The sequence below is a fragment of the Giraffa tippelskirchi genome, chromosome 12 (assembly GCF_054371585.1).
Source record: "Giraffa tippelskirchi isolate mGirTip1 chromosome 12, T2T-mGirTip1v1.2.pri, whole genome shotgun sequence".
Lineage (NCBI taxonomy): Eukaryota > Metazoa > Chordata > Mammalia > Artiodactyla > Giraffidae > Giraffa > Giraffa tippelskirchi.
This window is the reverse complement of record NC_137286.1, coordinates 63,834,933-63,854,178: the sequence shown is the minus strand read 5'-3', so window position 1 is coordinate 63,854,178 and position 19,246 is coordinate 63,834,933. Positions and strand designations below refer to the sequence as shown.

The 19,246-nt window shown below is 36.8% G+C and overlaps 1 protein-coding gene and 1 non-coding gene across 7 annotated transcripts in view; both read left to right on the top strand.

Moving 5' to 3' along the window:
- LOC145530550 (uncharacterized) overlaps nt 1-19,246 on the top strand; it is a 149,230-nt gene that overhangs the window by 44,305 nt on the left and 85,679 nt on the right. For 3 of the 6 annotated variants that reach the window (XM_081552089.1, XM_081552079.1, XM_081552087.1), the window contains exon 1: nt 17,433-17,565. The exons of 1 other annotated variant lie outside the window; for it this stretch is intronic. The gene's annotated coding sequence lies outside the window, so the exon portion shown is untranslated. Of the gene's footprint in view, nt 1-11,685; nt 11,762-16,563; nt 16,605-17,432; nt 17,566-17,960; nt 17,996-19,246 lie in introns of those variants that run through there. 2 more of the 6 variants (XM_081552080.1, XM_081552081.1) reach the window with 2 other exon arrangements.
- On the top strand, nt 17,432-17,498 carry LOC145530750 (small nucleolar RNA SNORD109A). The gene has a single exon (XR_014072049.1). It is a non-coding gene; the product is annotated as a small nucleolar RNA SNORD109A (small nucleolar RNA).

Below are 19,246 nucleotides of genomic sequence, written 5' to 3'. Positions count from 1 at the left end.
TACCTGCTAAGTTAGAAGACTAACCTTCAGGCAGCAGCTTTTAAATTAAGTGTTAATGTTAGTCATTCAGTCATGCCCGGCTCTTTGTGACCCCATGTACTGCAGCCTACCAGGCTTTTCTGTCCATGGGATTTTCCAGGCAAGATCCCCTGGAGAAGGAAATGGCAACCCACTCTTTAAAGCAAGAAGATACTCTTTCAGGGGAAAACTGAAATGTGCAATTTTGTTTGTTCCCTCTGTGCTGATTGCTGTGATGATAGCCTTGGTGAGTGCTTGCATGCTTGTTAAGAGCTGTTTCTTTGTTTGCTATACTGTTTGTTCTCATGTACACAAGCTCCATTGGTTTTTACAGCAAGGGATTTTGTGAATCTGTCACTTTTGTGAGTCTTAACTCACAAGACTGATTTCCTTTAGGATGGACTGGTTGGATCTCCTTGCAGTCCAAGGGACTCTCAAGAACCTTCTCTAACACCACTGTTGCTAGATCAGCCCTTTGGTTTTCAGGGAGAAGCTAGAAGTTGGGACTTCTCTCCTGATGGTAAGGCACTATGCTGAGGGTGGGGTTGATACCAAGAATGTGGAAAGAAACAGCCTTTCCTACCTGTTTTGATGTATTTTTTCATTTGTCCTATTTCTGAAAGTTTCTGAGTCTCTTTCACAGTAAATTGTTCTGTGTGTAGCTGTACATTTTGTGTGTCTGTATGAGGAGGGGAGCTCAGGTACCTCCTTTGTCACCATCTTGTTGCTTCTGAATTTCTAAAGTTTTGGATCTTTTCAGTCAAAAATTTTGCCTTTGCTTTAATATTGTTTTTGAAATGTGATGTACTTAATAATTTAATCTTAGCCTTGGATAAGCAGTTCAGTTGCTCAGTCGTGTTCGACTCTTTGCAACCCCGTGGACTGCAGCACACCAGTCTTCCCTGTCCATCACCAACTCCCAGAGCTTGCTCAAACTCATGTCCATTGAGTCAGTGATGCCATCCAACCATCTCATCCTCTGTCGTCCCCTTCTCCTCCTGCCTTCAATCATTTCTGCATCAGGGTCTTTTCCAATGAATCAGTTCTTTGCATTAGGTGGCCAAAGTATTGGAGTTTCAGCTTCAGCATCAGTGCTTAAAATGAACATTCAGGACTGATTTCCTTTTGGATAGGCTGGTTTGATCTCTTTGCAGTCCAAGGGATTCTCAAGAGTCTTCTCCAACACCACAGTTGAAAAGCATTAATTCTTCGGTGCTCAGCTTTCATTATAGTCCAACTCTCACATCCATACATGACTACTGGAAAAACCATAGCTTTAACTAGACGGACCTTTGTTGGCAAAGTAATGTCTCTGTTTTTTAATATGCTGTCTGGGTTTGTCATAGCTTTTCTTCCAGGGAGCAAGTGTCTTTTAATTTCATGGCTGCAGTCATCATTGGCAGTGATTTCAGAGCCCAAAATAATAGTGTCTCACTATTTCAGTTGTTTCCCCGTCATTTGCCATGAAGTCATGGGACCAGATGCCATGATCTTAGTTTTTTGAATGTTGAGTTTTAAGCCAACTTTTTCACTCATCTTGGATAAGATGTCCGTCCCATAGTAATGATGGTAAAAATATTTTTTTCTGCCAAACTTTTTCCGTGGTGTTGAAACAGTATTCTAGGGTTGCATTTAAAACTTGTGCTGACTTTTGCAAATTAGGATTCATAACTCTAAAAGTGAACTTAGTTAAGATTGTACATTGTGAAAAATCAGAGAAACTTTTATTAGCTACACAAATTTCATTATCTATACTAATATGTGTAGCTGTTTTCTTTTATTCTTCAAAGATATTTTATTGTATGGATTTCTAATTTTCATTATGATTGGTGAATATATTCTAATATCAGCTGAGTTATTTTAAATATCTTTGGCCTGATACATGGTTTATCTTGGTGAATATGCCATAGACACTTTTAAAAAGTGCGTTTATTCTGAAGTTGTTGGCTGTAGTGCTTTATAAATATCCATTGGATTTAAGTGGTTTATAGTATTGTTCATATCATCTGTGATTGATATTGTGCTTTATTCAGTAAATTACTGAAAAGGTAGAGTTTAAAGTCACTAACTATGATTGGATTTGTCTGTTACTCCCTTTTATTTTTGTCAGTTTCATTTCATGTAGTTTTTAACTTTATTAGGCATATAAACTTTTGTGATTATTATGTCTTCTTTATAAATTGACCCTCTTATATTTTGAAATGTCTCTATCTTTGGTAATAAACTGCTCTGATGTTTACATTATTTAAAATTAATATACTGCTTTAGCTTTCTTTTGCTTTCTGTTAGGATGGTGTTATCTTTTAATCTTTTAAGCCCATAACTTTAGTATAAAATATTATCATTAGATGGTGTATAGTTGTATAATATGTTTTAACCATTAATGGAGTGTTTATTCTATGTTCATTTAATATAATTATTGAAAAAGTGGATTTAAGTCCACTTCTTTTATTGTTTCTTTGTTAAGTGTGTACTACCTATCAGTGTCTATATTCTGCTTTCTATTCTTCTGTCTCTTCTTCTCTGGCTTCCTTTTAATTTTTTTTTTTCAGAATTCCTTTTTCTTTACCTTTTTAACTGCACCTTTTTTTGTATTTTTTAGTGGTTTTCTAGGGAATACTATATAGATTTATTTTAGCCTTTTAAGACTATTAAATCATTTCCCATAAAAAAAAGAATCTTGGAAATATACATGCCTGTGTACCTGATCTTTGCCCCTTGTATCCTAGGGTTGCCGTATATACTACAAGTGATATAGACAATGGAATAATTGTTTTAAATAGGTATATCTATTTTTAAGAATTTATGAGGGAAAATATTTCATAATTACCTATATATTAACCAGTTTTAATCCTTTTCATTCTGTTCTGAAGATCCATGTCTACTTTGGTTATCATTATCTTACCAAAGAACTTTCTTTAGCACCAGTACTAGTGATAATTTTTCTTAGTTTTCTTTTATCTGACAGTGTCTCCTTTTTAGTCCTTTTTATTGAGGAATATAGTTACTTAATACAGAATTATGATTTTACTTCCCCCCACCCAGTACTTTAAAGATAATATTCCATACTTTTCTGGGCTTCGTTGAAATAAAAATTTTGGGAGTAGTTAATATAGAAAGTAGTTAAAGCAAAAGTTTAGGCTAGCAAAGCAGGATGTGATTGTTACTTTTCAAAGTATAGTTATGAAGAGTTCTTAACTAAACAGTTTGTTTTATGTGTTGTTCTCTGTGTCCTTTGACAGTTTTGAATAAATGAGCTCCTTTTGACAGGGGTTTGTTTTATTTATATTGTTTGCTTAACCAGAAAGTCATACAGAAAATAATTATTCCATATTTTTAATGGCTAAGTTTGCTTTCATGATATTTCAGTTCAGTTCAGTCACTCAGTCGTGTCCAACTCTTTGCGACCCCAAGAATCGCAGCACGCCAGGCCTCCCTGTCCATCACCAACTCCCGGAGTCTATCCAAACCCGTGTCCATCGAGTCGGTGATGCCATCCAGCCATCTCATCCTCTGTCGTCCCCTTCTCCTCCTGCCCCCAGTCCTTCCCAGCATTAGGGTCTTTTCCAATGAGTCAACTCTTCGCATGAGGTGGCTAGTATTGGAGTTTCAGCTTCAACATCAGTCCTTCCAATGAACATCCAGGACTGATCTCCTTTAGGATGGACTGGTTGGATCTCCTTGCAGTCCAAGAGACTCTCAAGAGTCTTCTCCAACACCACAGTTCAAAAGCATCAATTATTTGGCACTCAGCATTCTTCACCATCCAACTCTCACATCCATACATGACTACTGGAAAAACCATAGCCTTGACTAGACGGACCTTTGTTGGCAGAGTAATGTCTCTGCTTTTCAATATGCTCTCTAGGTTGGTCATAACCTTCCTTCCAAGGAGTAAGCTTCTTTTAATTTTATGGCTGCAATCACCATCAGCAGTGATTTTGGAGCCCCCAAAAATAAAGTCTGACACTGTTTCCACTGTTTCCCCGTCTATTTCCCATAAAGTGATGGGACCAGATGCCATGATCTTAGTTTTCTGAATGTTGAATTTTAAGCCAGCCTTTTCACTCTCCTCTTTCACTTTTATCAAGAGGCTCTTTAGTTCTTCTTCACTTTCTGCCGTAAGGGTTGTGTCACCTGCAATTCTGAGGTTATTGATATTTCTCTCAGCAATCTCGATTCCAGCTTGTGTTTCTTCTAGCCCAGCGTTTCTCATGATATACTCTGCATATAAGTTAGATAAGCAGGATGACAATATACAGCCTTACACTCCTTTTCCTATTTGGAACCAGCGTGTTGTTCCTTGTCCAGTTCTAACTGTTGCTTCCTGACCTGCATACAGGTTTCTCAAGAGATGGGTCAGATGGTCTGGTATTCCCATCTCTTTCAGAATTTTCCACAGTTTATTATGATCCACAGAGTCAAAGGCTTTGGCATAGTCAATAAAGCAGAAATAGATGTTCTTCTGGAACTCGCTTGCTTTTTCGATGATCCACCGGATATTGGCAATTTGATCTGTAGTTCCTCTGCCTTTCCTAAAACCAGCTTGAGCATCTAGAAGTTCACGGTTCACGTATTGTTGAAGCCTGGCTTTGAGAATTTTGAGCATTACTTTACTAGCGTGTGAGATGAGTGCAATTGTGTGGTAGTTTGAGCATTCTTTGGCATTGCCTTTCTTTGGGATTGGAATGAAAACTGACCTCTTCCAGTCCTGTGGCCACTGCTGAGTTTTCCAGATTTGCTGTCATATCGAGTGCCAGCATCATCTTTCAGGATTTGAACTAGCTCAACTGGAATTCCATCACCTCCGCTAGCTTTGTTCATAGTGATGCTTTCTAAGGCCCACTTGACTTCACATTCCAGGATGTCTGGTTCTAGGTGAGTGATCACACCATCGTGATTATCTGGGTCATGAAGATCTTTTTTGTACAGTTCTGTGTATTCTTGCCACCTCTTCTTAATATCTTCTGCTTCTGTTAGGTCCATGCCATTTCTGTCCTTTATCAAGCCCATCTTTGCATGAAATGTGCCCTTGGTATCTCTAATTTTCTTGAAGAGATCTCTAGTCTTTCCCATTCTATTGTTTTCCTCTATTTCTTTGCATTGATCACTGAGGAATGCTTTCTTATCTCTCCTTCCTCTTATTTGGAACTCTGCATTCAGATGGGACTATCTTTCCTTTTCTCCTTTGCTTTTTGCTTCTGTTCTTTTCACAGCTATTTGTAAGTCCTCCTCAGACAGCCATTTTGCATTTTTTGCATTTCTTTTCCATGGCGATGGTCTTGATCCCTGTCTCCTGTACAGTGTCACGAACCTCTGTCCATAGTACATCAGGCACTCTGTCAATCAGATCTAGTCCCTTAAATCTATTTGTCACTTCCACTGTATAATCACAAGGGATTTGATTTATGTCATACCTGAATGGTCTAGTGGTTTTCCCTATTTTCTTCAATATAAGTCTGAATTTTGGCAACAAGGAGTTCATGATCTCAGCCACAGTCCGCTCCCGGGCTTGTTTTTGCTGACTGTATAGAGCTTCTCCATCTTTGGCTGCAAAGAATATAATCAGTCTGATTTCGGTGTTGACCATCTGGTGATGTCCATGTGTAGAGTCTTCTCTTGTGTTGTTGGAAGAGGGTGTTTGTTATGACTAGTGAGTTCTCTTGGCAAAACTCTATTAGCCTTTGCCCTGCTTCATTCTGTACTCCAAGGCCAAATTTGCCTGTTATGCCAGGTGTTTCCTGACTTCCTACTTTTGGATTCTAGTCCCCTATAATGAAAAGGACATCTTTGTTGGGTGTTAGTTCTAATAGGTCTTGTAGGTCTTCATAGAACCATTCAAGTTCAGCTTCTTCAGCGTTACTGCTCAGGGCATAGACTTGGATTACCGTGATAATGAATGGTTTGCCTTGGAAACGAACAGAGATCATTCTGTCATTTTTGAGATTGCATCCAAGTACTGCATTTTGGACTCTTTTGTTGACCATGATGACTACTCCATTTCTTCTAAGGGATTCCTGCCCACGGTAGTAGATATAATGGTCATATGAATTATATTCACCCATTCCAGTCCATTTTAGTTCGCTGATTCCTAGAATGTCGACGTTCCCTCTTGCCATCTCCTGTTTGACCACTTCCAATTTGCCTTGGTTCATGGACCTAACATTCCAGGTTCCTATGCAGTGTTGCTCTTTACAGCATTGGACTTTGCTTCTGTCACCAGTCACATCCACAGCTGGGTGTTGTTTTTGCTTTGGCTCCATCCCATCATTCTTTCTGGAGTTATTTCTCCACTGATCTCCAGTAGCATATTGGGCACCTACCGACCTGGGAAGTTCATCTTTCAGTGTCCTATCTTTTTGCCTTTTCATACTGTTCATGGGGTTCTCAAGGCAAGAATACTGAAGTGGTTTGCCATGCCCTTCTCCAGTGGGCCACATTCTGTCAGACCTCTCCACCGTGACCCATCTGTCTTGGGTGGCCCCACACGGCATGGCTTAGTTTCATTGAGATAGACAAGGCTGTGGTTCGTTTGATCAGATTGGCTAGTTTTCTGTGATTATAGTTTCAGTGTGTCTGCCCCCTGATGCCCTCTCACAACATCTACCGTCTTACTTGGGTTTCTCTCAGCTTGGATGTGGGGTATATCTTCACGGTTTCTCCTGCAAAGTGCAGCCGCTGTTCCTTACCTTGGACAAGAGGTATGTACTCACGGTGGCCCCTCCTGACCTTGAATGTGGAGTAACTCCTCTCAGCCTGTGCCTACGCAGCCGCTGCTCCTTGGATGTGGGGTATCTCCTCACGTCCACTTGGGGCAGCTCCTCTCGGATACCCCACAGCCGAGGCCGGGGGCAGCAGCTGAGAGGAGCTACCCTGGGCCGGAGGTCGGGGGGGAGGCGGGCGGCGGCCGAGAGGAGCTCATGATATTTACAATAAAGTAAGTTAGAGAGTAAATGAATGACTTTGTTAGAAAAAGCAGAAGTAAAAAGATTGGAATATATTGATGTTAGAAATATTTCATTTGATTAATTCATAATATTACCATTGGTAAAGATGTAGAAGTATGGAATATTTTGTGAATTTTGTTGTGTTATAAATATTTGATATGAGTTCTCTTAACACAGAATTTATTCATCTCTTGAAATAACATCTCTTTATTGAAGACAAATGGGAAATACACCTTACAACCTCCAAATTTAGGGAATATGAAGTTAACCTTCCAAATATTTGTGTTTGATTTGAATGGCATATTTTTTCACTTTTATGTAATTGTCTCATGTCAACTCCCATGACAGTCATACACGAGAGAGGAAACTGTTACAGTTTTTGCATTGTTTCTAAAACATACTACATCCTTGATTTTATGAGAAATTTAGAAATAATATTCAATAGACATGGAAGATAAATAAGTTTCTGTATGCTCAGTTTTGAGAAACGCTTTAGTGTTGTAATGTCTTATATTAGTGATTCTCAAGTTCTGCCCCATTTTACTCTATCATAAATCTGTCATCTGTCTGTAAATCTATCATCTATCACTTATTTTCCATAATTTATCTGTGTCTCTCTCTCATCTGTCTAGCTTATTAATATATAAGTTATCATTCAGATTCCATCACTCATCATCTTTCTTTTTTGTATCATCCATCCATCCATCCTGCTATTAGGTATAATAGGAAGAAGAGCATAGCAATGGAAAAACAAGGGCGTTACCTCCCATGTGAAAGGACAGTGATGACAGTGGTCTCTGAGGTGATGACGTATAAGGAGAAAACAAGAGAGCGTGAGGACAGAGGGCCATTAAATTCAGGGACTCGTCTAGCCTAGCAGGAACTCGACTTATTACTATGCTCAAATTTGAAAAATCAGAGTAGAGCTGCCTCCATGCTGTGCCAGCGTTCATGAGAAAATTTAGTCTAAATATGGTAACTGCCTTCTCAGTCCACTTACGCTCCAATATTTTAAAACTAAGTTTTAATTATACGAAGTTATGACCTCAATCTACATTAAAGTAGACCATGGATTGGTAAACATTTTCTGTAAAGGGTGAAATAACAAGCAATTTCAGTTTTGTAGGATTTGTGATCTCTGTTGCAGCTGATCTGCCCTGCTCTTGAAGTGTAGAAGCAGCCAAACACGGTATGTAATTGAATGAGTGTGGCTGTGTTTCAATAAAACCTTGTTTACAACAGCAGGCTTTGGGCTTCAGTACCACATCCTGAACTTGAGCATTGGCTAAACCAGAACCTGGAAATAATCAGATTAACCTCAGTACGTGGTAAACGTATCTGAAAATTATTTTTCCATTTTATTTTCATGAAAATTATTATTAATAACTCTGCTAAATCTCAGAGAGTGCTCTAAGTGAATATACATGCCATCATAACCTAAGCAATGTAAAACTAATGTAAGTGACTGGAGTGATATGAATGCCTTTCCAGTCATAACCAATAAATTATATTTTAAATTTAATGTATTTTTCCCACAAGTTCCCTGCCTTCTTTTCCCCTTCAGTACATTTCAGGTCAAAATATTGTCTCTCAATTCCTTGGTGGTATCCAGTCTCCTTAGGCTTTGACTTCAGTCTACTTTGACTTCACCTGAGCAGTTTTTGTAATTGTTTCAACATCCCAGAATAGGATTTGTATGTTCCAAAGCTGTCATGTAATCTAGTTTATAAAAATGTGAAAGATTCAACAGTATAAATAACTAATGAACACAATCTTTAATCCAATTAAACTGTGTTTTCCAAATTTTCTCCGTGTTGTCTACATTGGAGGGTTTAGAGGAGAGAAGGAATATCTAACCTGCTAGCTTAAATTTGAGTTATTACTTTTTCAGCAGTCAGTTGAAAATGTACCTTTATTTGTACTTGAAACTTATATTACCAGGTTAGTGTTAATATTCTATTAAAGGCTCACCCAAATCAATTAGAAAAAGACAAGTATTCCGGTACAAAAGTAGGAATACATATAAATGAACAAATCAGAGAAGGAAAGTACTGTGAATGGCCAAGAACACAAAAAAACTCAGCCAGGCTGCCGCACAAGCCCTCTGCAATCACCCACACTCTGTGGAGTGTGTTTGTTTCTGGATAAATGCACTTCTTACCTAAAAAAATTAATATGCAACCGTATCAATCTTGTAATGAAATAACTAAATATATACTAAATAATTATCAATTGTTATAAATATATAATGAAATTAATATTTGTATGTGTCTTTCAACATAGTCACAAACACACAAATAAATCAGCAATTACTTTTTTCACCTATTAGATTAATAGTACATTTATTAGCATGGAGAATTTGGAACTCCTTGTGTGTTAGTCTGTCCAAAAGACAGTGAAAAATATCTATTAGATGGAAATTAGCACATTTTGACAAACAATTTTATATTTAGAAATTTACTTACAGAATATAATAGTGAGTGTTCAAATGCGTATGTAAACTCAAGGGTACTCATAAAAGCCTTAATTATACTTGTAAAATTATAAGTAATCTGTTTATCAAATCATAATGCTAAGGGGAATTAATAATCCACTTATCCAATTTAATTGTATTTAGTATTGAAATTAATTGACATGAAAATCTAGGTTTTTCAAAAGTTTGGCCATTAGTTCCTGAGTATCAACTATGTTTGAATCATTAATATTGTATTTAATTCTCATAAAATGAAATATGTATGTGCTTATTTGGATATGAATAAACTAATTTTATAGGAAGACTGTTCAAAAATTTTTCATGGTGAGTTTGGATCATTATTTTACTATTGTGTATGTGTGTATGTGATATAGAGTCTCAGATTTATATATTTTAATTATATATAGCATTTATTGAATTCTTAGTATGTGTACCACATGCTGAAATAAACACTTTTTCATGGATTATCTCATTTAATACTAATAATAACCATACAGTATAGGATATTCATTCCTTTTTTTTAAGATAAGATAGAGGCTCGTTAGAAACTAAATTTGTGCAATTCATTCTGTTATTCACATTTAAAAAAAAAAACATACAATCAGTGTCACAGCCTTTGGAAGATGAAAATAATACTTATATTTTGCAACATCTCCTCTTGTTTGGGGGAAAGATGCACATTTTTGAGGTCATCTTTATTTTCTCTGTGTTGTTAAGGTCAGAGCCATGAGAATTCTCAAGTTTAGTTCTTTAAACTTAAAAGTGTAAGTGTTGAGATACTGCAGGAACAGGAGGAAAAGACGAGTAGGACATTGGTTTGTTAGAAATTCTGTGGTATAAATTTACAAATTGTAGAATGACCTGTTGAGATATGGGGTGCCAGTGGAGAATCCCACGGACTGGGGAGCCTGGTGGGCTGCCGTCTATGGGGTCACACAGAGTCGGACACGACTGAAGCGACTTAGCAGCAGCAGCAGCAGTGCTTAGGAGATGAGGCAGTGTTCCTTGGGAAACTATTTCATGGAGACTGGGATGTCATGGGGTTACAAATCGAAGTCCAAAAAGAAATGGCCAATAAGAAGAGTATCACTAAATGGAAGAAATCAACTTTGACGCAGAATTGATGACAGGTAACACCAAGAGAAATACTATAAATAGCAGGGAAAGGACCAATGAGGATCTTGGAGTTGAAGGTACAATCCCTAACTGCTATAGATTCAAGTGTCATAATGTTCTAATGGAATATTTTTCAAATTGTACTTTATGACCATGTGTAGATTATAAACTATCTACTTCATATGAATACTTGTTCCATAATCAATTCACTTTTCTCCAGTTATCTGTATTCATTCTAACACTTTTCTGAAGACAGTAGCTTGTGTCTTATAAGTACCGTTCATTAGTAATTCTGAGCCAGTAGCTAAAATGTTGCCAGAATGATAAGCAGAGTGAATTGTGACATAAGTTTTGCCTGACTGTGCCATAGCAGTGGCTAAAGTACATTTAAAAAGATGGATGGTTTATAGCAAGAAATGTGTGTTATGCTATTCTAAACTTTGCCTTCTTATTTTCTGGTATCTTGAGGGGAAATGAACCTGTATAAGATATTCACAGTTGGGGCCCTGGAACAGAGAATACTGAAGCAAAAAGCAGTCATAGTTAAGTAAGGCTGCGTCTGTCATGGAGGACTGCTGGACACAGAGCTGCTCAGCCTCTGGTTTTGACTGATGCAATTTGGGGATGTTTGAATATGGTAAATCTCTTTAAGGATAATAAAATTGATGATGGTAAAGTGTTTATAATATTATTAAACTAATATGTGAATGAGTGAATGAATTAATAGGGTCAAAAGTAAAATACTACAGGAAGCTGTGATAAACGTATAAGAATGACAGGATATAAAAACATTTGGCAATAATCACAATCATTGTTTCAACCAGGAAAATCGAAAGATGCTAAAACTTACTGGAGAAGGTTTGAGGAGAAATGATACATTTTTAAATATTTAAAATGTTTATTTTATTGAAGTATAGTTGATTTACAACTATAAGACTTTTAAGTCTGAAGTTTGATCAAAATGACAGTATAAAAGAGTATGTAGGGGAGAATATCTTGAAGCACATGGTTTCGGGTGTCCATGCTCAGGAAATATGAAAGTATGGAATAAGAGCATGAATACTGTGATATCAGTGGGTCTTATCTGTATCTGCATTTGAACCATTTGTAATAGAACGTGTTTTTACTCACAGTTCCTTCACTTAGCACGATTTTTCAAAGTTCAGCCATGTTATAGCATGGATTGGACCTCCATTTCTTTTTATGGGTGAGTAATACCCCATTTATACATCACACTTTGCTTGCTTATTCATTCATCAATTTATGGCTTTCTACTAAGTGTTATTTCTGTTCTTTGTCTGTTTTGAATAATCTTGCTATAAGTATTTATGTGGAGATTTTTGTGTATATGTATATTTTTAGTTCTTTTAGGGATAAGAATATGAGAATTTGTCTGACCAGGATTTTAAGATCGTACTTGCTTCATTTGAAGGTGTACAAGTCTGCACAGTGAACATTCGGTTGAATATTGGTGGAAAGGCTTACTGTAGAAATAAGTAAATTAAAAAAACCAAAATAAACACAGTTGAAGCCCATTGCCTCATACCTGGTTCATTCAATTTGAATATATTTAGTTTTTATTATTGTGCATCTTTGCTTTTGTGTTCTTGTTTTAAATATTATGGAATCAATGTCGGTTTGCATACAAAGCATTTCATTGTCTTACAACATTAATTATGATGGAGAAAGGGCATCTTGAATAAGTGAATTAAATATTATTCAAGGATAGTAGGATCATTCAAATAGGTAGAATTCTGCCACAGAAATAAATGGATTTTACTCATAATATTCATGAATAACTGAAATGACAAACTTTCACTGGTTTCATAGCTGGTGTAGCCTCCCTTACTCATTGTCATCTCCAGTTTTCACATGTAAATGAAGTGGCTTAGTATGTTTCTAGGATTATGGATGCCTGTGTTATTTCTTGGGTATTTTCAGGATTTGTCCTTTCTCACAGGTGAACAGCAAAAGGTGTCTTTTTAAATGAATGTGTCTGGATCATGTATTTATACATTGTGAAAAATCTGAAGAAAATGTTGTTGAACAGTACTATATTTCTATTCTAAGCAAGTAAGGGAAGACTTTTAACTTACTCATTTTTAGTGTTATTCACAGTTTGGGTAGCTTTGAATGCTACCAGTTCTGCATGTATTCAACATTTGATATCTGAGTATCTGATTTCTTACTAAATGGTATTCCTTTGAGTGTGTGCCTACTAACACATATATAGACTCAAAGCATGAGAGTGTGCAGAGGATACATCAACATTGGCCCAGTGTTCTGTGCTAGCATTTTTTCAATATTATATTTGTACCTCTTACATAATTTTAATTTTATGTACTTTAAAATACACCGTTTGTCATGTGTACTTCTGTGGGTTTTGGCAAAGGTATAGAATAGTCTATCTAGCACCACAGTCATGATGTGTGTGTGTGTGGGGGGTGCATTACCCCTAAAGTCCCCTTGTCTTTCTCCTTTATAGTCAATCCTTCCTTCTGCTCTGCAGTCTCTTGTAATCACTGTTTCTATAGTTCTGCCTTTTGTTTTTGTTGTTCAGTCACTTAAGTCGTATCCAGCTCTTGCGACCCCATGGACTATAGCATGTCTGGCTCTTCTGTTCTCCGTTATCTCCCGGAGTTTTCTTAAATTTGTATCCATTGTGTCAGTGATGCTATCTAACCATCGTATCCTCTGCTGCCCCCTTCTCCTTTTGCCTTCAGTCTTTCCCAGCCTCAAGGTCTTTTCTAATCAGTCATCTCTTTGTACCAGGTGGCCAAAGTATTCAGCTTCAGCTTTATCAATAGTGCTGCCAATGAATATTCAGGACTGATCTCCTTTAGGATGGACTTGTTGGATCTCCTTGCAGTCCAAGGGACTCTTCAAGAGTCTTCTCCAACACCACAGTTCAAAAGAGTCAGTTCTTCAGGTACTAGAATTCTTTATAGTATAACTTTCACATCCATACATGACTACTGGAAAAACCATAGCTTTGGACTATACAAACCTTTGTTGGCAAAGTAATGTCTCTGCTTTTTAATATGCTGTCTAGGTTTGTAATAGTTTTCATTCCAAGGAGCAAGCATCTTTTAATTTCATGGCTGCACTCACTATCTGCAGTGATTTTGGATCCCAAGAAAATAAAATCTGTCACTGTTTCTAATTTTTCCCCATGAAGTGATGAGCCTGGATGCCATAATCTTAGTTTTATTAATGTGGAGTTTCAAGGAAGCTTTTTCACCCTTCTCTTTCCCACTCATTAGGAGGCTCTACAGTTCCTCTTCACTTTCTGCCATTAAAATGGTATCATCTGCATATCTGAGGTTGTTGATATTTCTCCCGGCAATCTTGATCCAGCTTGTGCTTGATCCAGCCCAGCATTTTGCATGATGTTCTCTGCATAGAAGTTAAATAAGCAGGGTGACAATATACAGCCTTGAGGTACTCCTTTCCTGATTTGGAATCAGTTGGTTGTTCTATGTCCAGTACAGGTTTCTCAGGAAACAAGTAAGGTGGTCTTGTACTTCCATCTCTTTAAGAATTTTCCACAGATTATTGTGATCCACACAGTCAAAGGCAATAGCATAGTCAATGAAGTGAAAGTAGATACTTTTCTGTAATCACCTTGCTTTCTCCATGATCCAATGAATGTTGGCAGTTTGATCTCTGATTCCTCTGTCTCTTCAAAACCTAGCTTGTAGATCTGGAAATTTTTGGTTCATGTACTGCTGAAGCCTAGCTTGAAGGATTTTGAGCATTACCTTGCTGGCATGTGAAATGAGCATAATTGTATGGTAATTTCAACCTTCTTTGGCATTGCCCTTCTTTGAGATTGGAATGAAAACTGACCTTTTCCAGTCCTGTGGCCACTGCTGAGTTTTCCAAATTTGCTGACATATTGAGTGCAGCACTTTCACAGCATCATCTTTTAGGATTTTAAATAGCTCAGCTTGAATTCTATCACCTCCACTAGCTTTGTAGTGATACTTCCTAAGGTCCACTTGACTTCACACTCCAGGTTGTCCAGTTATAGGTGAGTGACCACACCATCATGATTTTCTGAATCATTAACATTTTTCTTATATAGTTCTTCTGTGTATTCTTATCACCTTTTCTTAATCTCCTCTGCTTCTGTTAGGTCTTTACTGTTTCTGTCCTTTATCATGTCTATTCTTACATGAAATGTTCCCTTCATGTCTCCGACAGGTATCTTCTTGAAAAGATCTATGGTTCTTTCCATTCTATTGTTTTCCTGTATTCTTTGCATTGTTCATTTAAGATGGTCTTCTTATCTCTCCTTTCTATTCTCTGAACTCTGCATTCAGAGGGTATGTCTTTCCCTTTCTCCCTTGCCTTTCACTTCTCTTATTTCCTTAGCTATTTGTAAAGCCTCCTCAGGCACTTTGCCTTCTTGCATCTTTTTCTTTGGGACAGCTTTAGTCACTGCCTCCTGTGCAATGTTATGAACCTGCATGCATAGTTCTTCAGGAACTCTGTCTACCAGATCTAATCCCTTGAATCTATTCGCTACCTCCACTGTATAATCATAAGGTATTTGATTTAGGTCATACCTGAATGGCCTAGTGGTTTTCCCTACTTTCTTCCAATTTAAGCCTGAATTTTGCAATAAGGAGCTCACGATCTGAGCCACAGTCAGCTCCAGGTCTTGTTTTTACTAACTGTATAGAGCTTTTTCATCTCTGACTGCAAAGAACATAATTAGTCTGATTTCAGTATTGACTATCTGATGATGTTCATGTACAGAGTCATCTCTTGTGTTGCTGGAGAAAGGTGTGTGCTTTGAGGGCTACTCCATTTCTTCTAAGGAATTCTTGCCCACAGCAGTAGATTTAATGGTCATCTGAATTAAATTTGCCCATTCCCATCCATTTTAATTCACTAATTCCTAAAGATATCAATGTTTAATCTTGTCATCTTCTGTTTGACCATGTCCAATTTACCTTGATCCATGGACCTAACTTTTCAGTTTCCTATGCAGTAATGTGTACAGCATCAGATTTTACTTCACCACCAGATAAATCCACAACTGAGCATTGTTTCTGCTTTCACCCAATTACTTCATTCTTTCTGGAGTTATTAGTAATTGCCCTCTGCTCTTCCCCAGTAGCATATTGGACACCTTCCAACTTGAGGGGCTCATCTTCTGGCGTCATATCTTTTTGCCTTTTCATACTGTCCATGGGGTTTTTCAGGCAAGAATAAAGGTGTGGGTTGCCATTTCCTTCTCCAGGGGACCAAGTTTTGTCTTTTACAGAAAGCCATTTAAATGGAATCAAACATTACATAGTATCTAGGGTCTAGTTCCTTTTACCTTGCAATTTGAGTTCTCCAGTTTACTTGCAAGCATTTATCCTTCAGAGACCTCTGTTCAGTTATTGATGTACTCCTCCTAGGATTCATAATTGCATTCCATGTTGAGAAAAGACAGGCCAATCTTACTCCATCTTAATTCCACTTATGTCTTACTCCTCTCTAAAGTCTTTTTCCATTTGATTCTTTTTGTAAATAATTCCCATTTATGTTATGAAGTGTCTCACCTACTTTTCTATTCTTGCCGTTGGTCCATTCGTTTCAAAATGTTTGTAATAGATTTTCAGAGTTCTTATCTCTTACTTCCAGAATATGGGTCTCACAACAAACATCCTTTTTATTTGACCCATCACAAAGCATTTCGCAAAGTCTTTATTTGATGCAACATAACTTTAGAATTTCTCAGTTTAAAAGATAAGTGCTGTGTTAATAATTTACATAGAGTGGTAGAGAGGATTATTGACTATTTGCAGAGTGAAGAATTCAGAGAGGAAATAAATGAAAAAAATGAAATGACAAAGATGATAAAGGAGCAAGGGATTTTGATCTGTTTGGTGAGGACTAGATATGCGAGGATGCCTGTACAATAATTATAGAACCAATTGTTCTATTGATTTTTAAAATAATTTCATGTATTTTTCTGATCTGATTTGTATCCTATGTGATGTTTTGCTGCAGGTCAAAGGCTAGAACAAGTTATCATACTTCAGGGAGGAAAGGTGAGCAGCTACTCTGGTGCTGTTGAAATTTTGGTCTGTGTTCTGGCCAGTGATGTCACAAATTCAAGTTTTGTGAGCTCAATTTTTCAGGTGCCCAGCGAGCATATTTTTATGATAAATTTTACCCCATAGGTGTATCTACTTTGTTAATAGAATCTTCATTATTTTCCCTTTATTAAAGAAAATAACTTGGCTAGCATTTAAGAATCATTGATAGATTTCCTTTTTATACCATTTCACTATGTGTGAAAATAACCTTTTAGTGAAATTTAAATGTGCCAAAATATTTATCTTTTTGTTACTAGAATTTCAGAATTTAGATATTTCTACTCATATTTCCACTATAATCAAACCTTATTTGCTACTTCATTTACAAATGCTACCCCACTATAGCTCAGATGACAAAGAACCTGCCTGCTATGCAGGAAATGCAGATTTGAGCCCTGAGTCAGGAAGATCCCCTGGAGAAGGGAAGGACTACACGCTGCAGTATTCCTGCTTGGAGAATTCTGGGAACAGAGGAGCCTAGTGGGCTACACAGTCCATGGGGTGTCAGAGTCAGACTCCACTGGGAGATTAACACTTTCACCTCACTACTCCTTGAAATTTTAGTTGACTTAATTGTTTTGGATATTTTCAATAGATTTTAATTTTATACAGAGAAATCCATGGTTGTGTGCTTTTTGTGCTATGAGGGTTCTATTGTTCAAATATTAAACAAATTGTGTTCTGTATATGTGTTGATTTTTGTTAACAACACAGCAGGTAAGCCTGAAGAAAATAAGCCTGGCTATAGAAATGCTTATTTGTTGAGAGGGTGCTTGTCTGGATCAATGATGAGAAAAATTGTCTGAGGATGCTGAGGGACTCATTCCAGATGTCAATCTGAGGTCCGGATGAATGCACCTCTAATCGGACAAATAAGAACCTCATAGCCTGGCTTTGACTGCGTAACACTGCTGTGAGCATGCCTTTTCTTTCTTCCAGAGCAGGTCATCCTATTCTACATAGTCATGCCTCTTATGAGGCATATAAATATGCTAAGTGACCCAAGACTTGCTTCATTTTGGCCATTTTGAACACAGTTGTAGATAGAAATTTTTAAAGGAATTGTTCTTGAGTAATAAATGAGGGGAAAAAAATGTTGAACTAAGGGGTTGAGCAACTGAAATGGGTACTGAAAGCATCATTTGTGGTTGGGCTGGAAGAAGGGAACATTGCATGACTATAATAAATTTTGACAATGAATTTTGACAGTATTAGGGCTTTGTTATTTTTACTGTTGAATATTTTTGAGACTATGTCTTTTTTTTTCTGTTCGTTTTTGTTTTTTTCTGCTACGCTTTTCTGAGGTAGGACTGAAATGAGGGCCTCTACTTCAGAGAATAGGGGTGAGTAACTGTACCAGGATCCTTTAAAATTCATATGTCTTGTGCACTGTGCCACACCCTGAAGTCTCAGTGTTCATCTGTTCAGTGGCTTACTGTATAATATCTTCGTGATGTGTCCTTGTCTTTAGTGATTGCCTCTAGCCTCATTTCCAGATTTTAAGTTTTATTTTTTCCGAGTTTTCGGTGAACTGACAGATACAGAATCTTGGAAAATTGTTGTTTTATACATTTTCCTGTTGCAGTGAAATATCCTTTGGTGAAATTAAACTGTGCTTAGGAGTTTTCTTAACATATTATGGTTTCAGAATGTTGACCCCATGATTGAGACCATCATTGTTAGATCATTTTGGTCAGATCCGTAAGATCATTATGGGTCATTATTGCTATTCATCTAAATGTTGAAAGTGAAAGGCACTCAGTTGTGTCCGATTCTTTGTGACTCCATGGACTATACAGTCCATAGAATTCTCCAGGCCAGAATACTGGAGTGGGTAGCCTTCCCCTTCTCCAGGGGATCTTCCCAACCCAGGGATCAAACCCAGGTCTCCCACATTGCAGGCAGATTCTTTACCAGCTGAGCCACACTTGACTTTAATTAGGATTTTTCCTTTTTTGATCTGAAAAATTTTACTTTATACCTTCTGAACTCTTTTTCTAAGGCCATGAAGATTTTAAATGATAAAAAACTTCATTTTTCTGTAACAAAAAATTTCAATTTTCCATATTGCATTAATCTCACAAAACATACTAGGTTGGGTTAATCAAGTGTAGTAAAATTTCATATATTAAATAATTAATCATTATTAAAATTAAAACGTTAAAATTAAAATGTCCAGCAGTTAAGAAAAATAGTCTGTATATTCCTTGGCATGATTACACAGGTTTTGTGTTACCTAGGGCCTGATGTTTAATACTTTAGAAATGAGTGAACTCTATTTTTCTCTTGACAAAGATCTTGTCACAAATTCTTTAAAGTAATAGTTGTTTTGTTATTTTTATATTTATTTATTTATTTATGTATGGTAATTTATATATTCACTCCTCTAGAAACCAGCAAGGTCATTCATTTCCTCTGGTCAGTTTACCTAAAACATTCTGAATTTTGTTGAATTTTTCAAGGAATTGGTTTTTGGTTTCATTGATTTTTATTTTTTATTCAGTTGCTTGTTTGAATCTTTAATCTTTATCATTTTTTATACTAATCTTTCTTTTCTTTCTTGCTTGCTTTATTTGATTTTCTTTTCTTTTTCT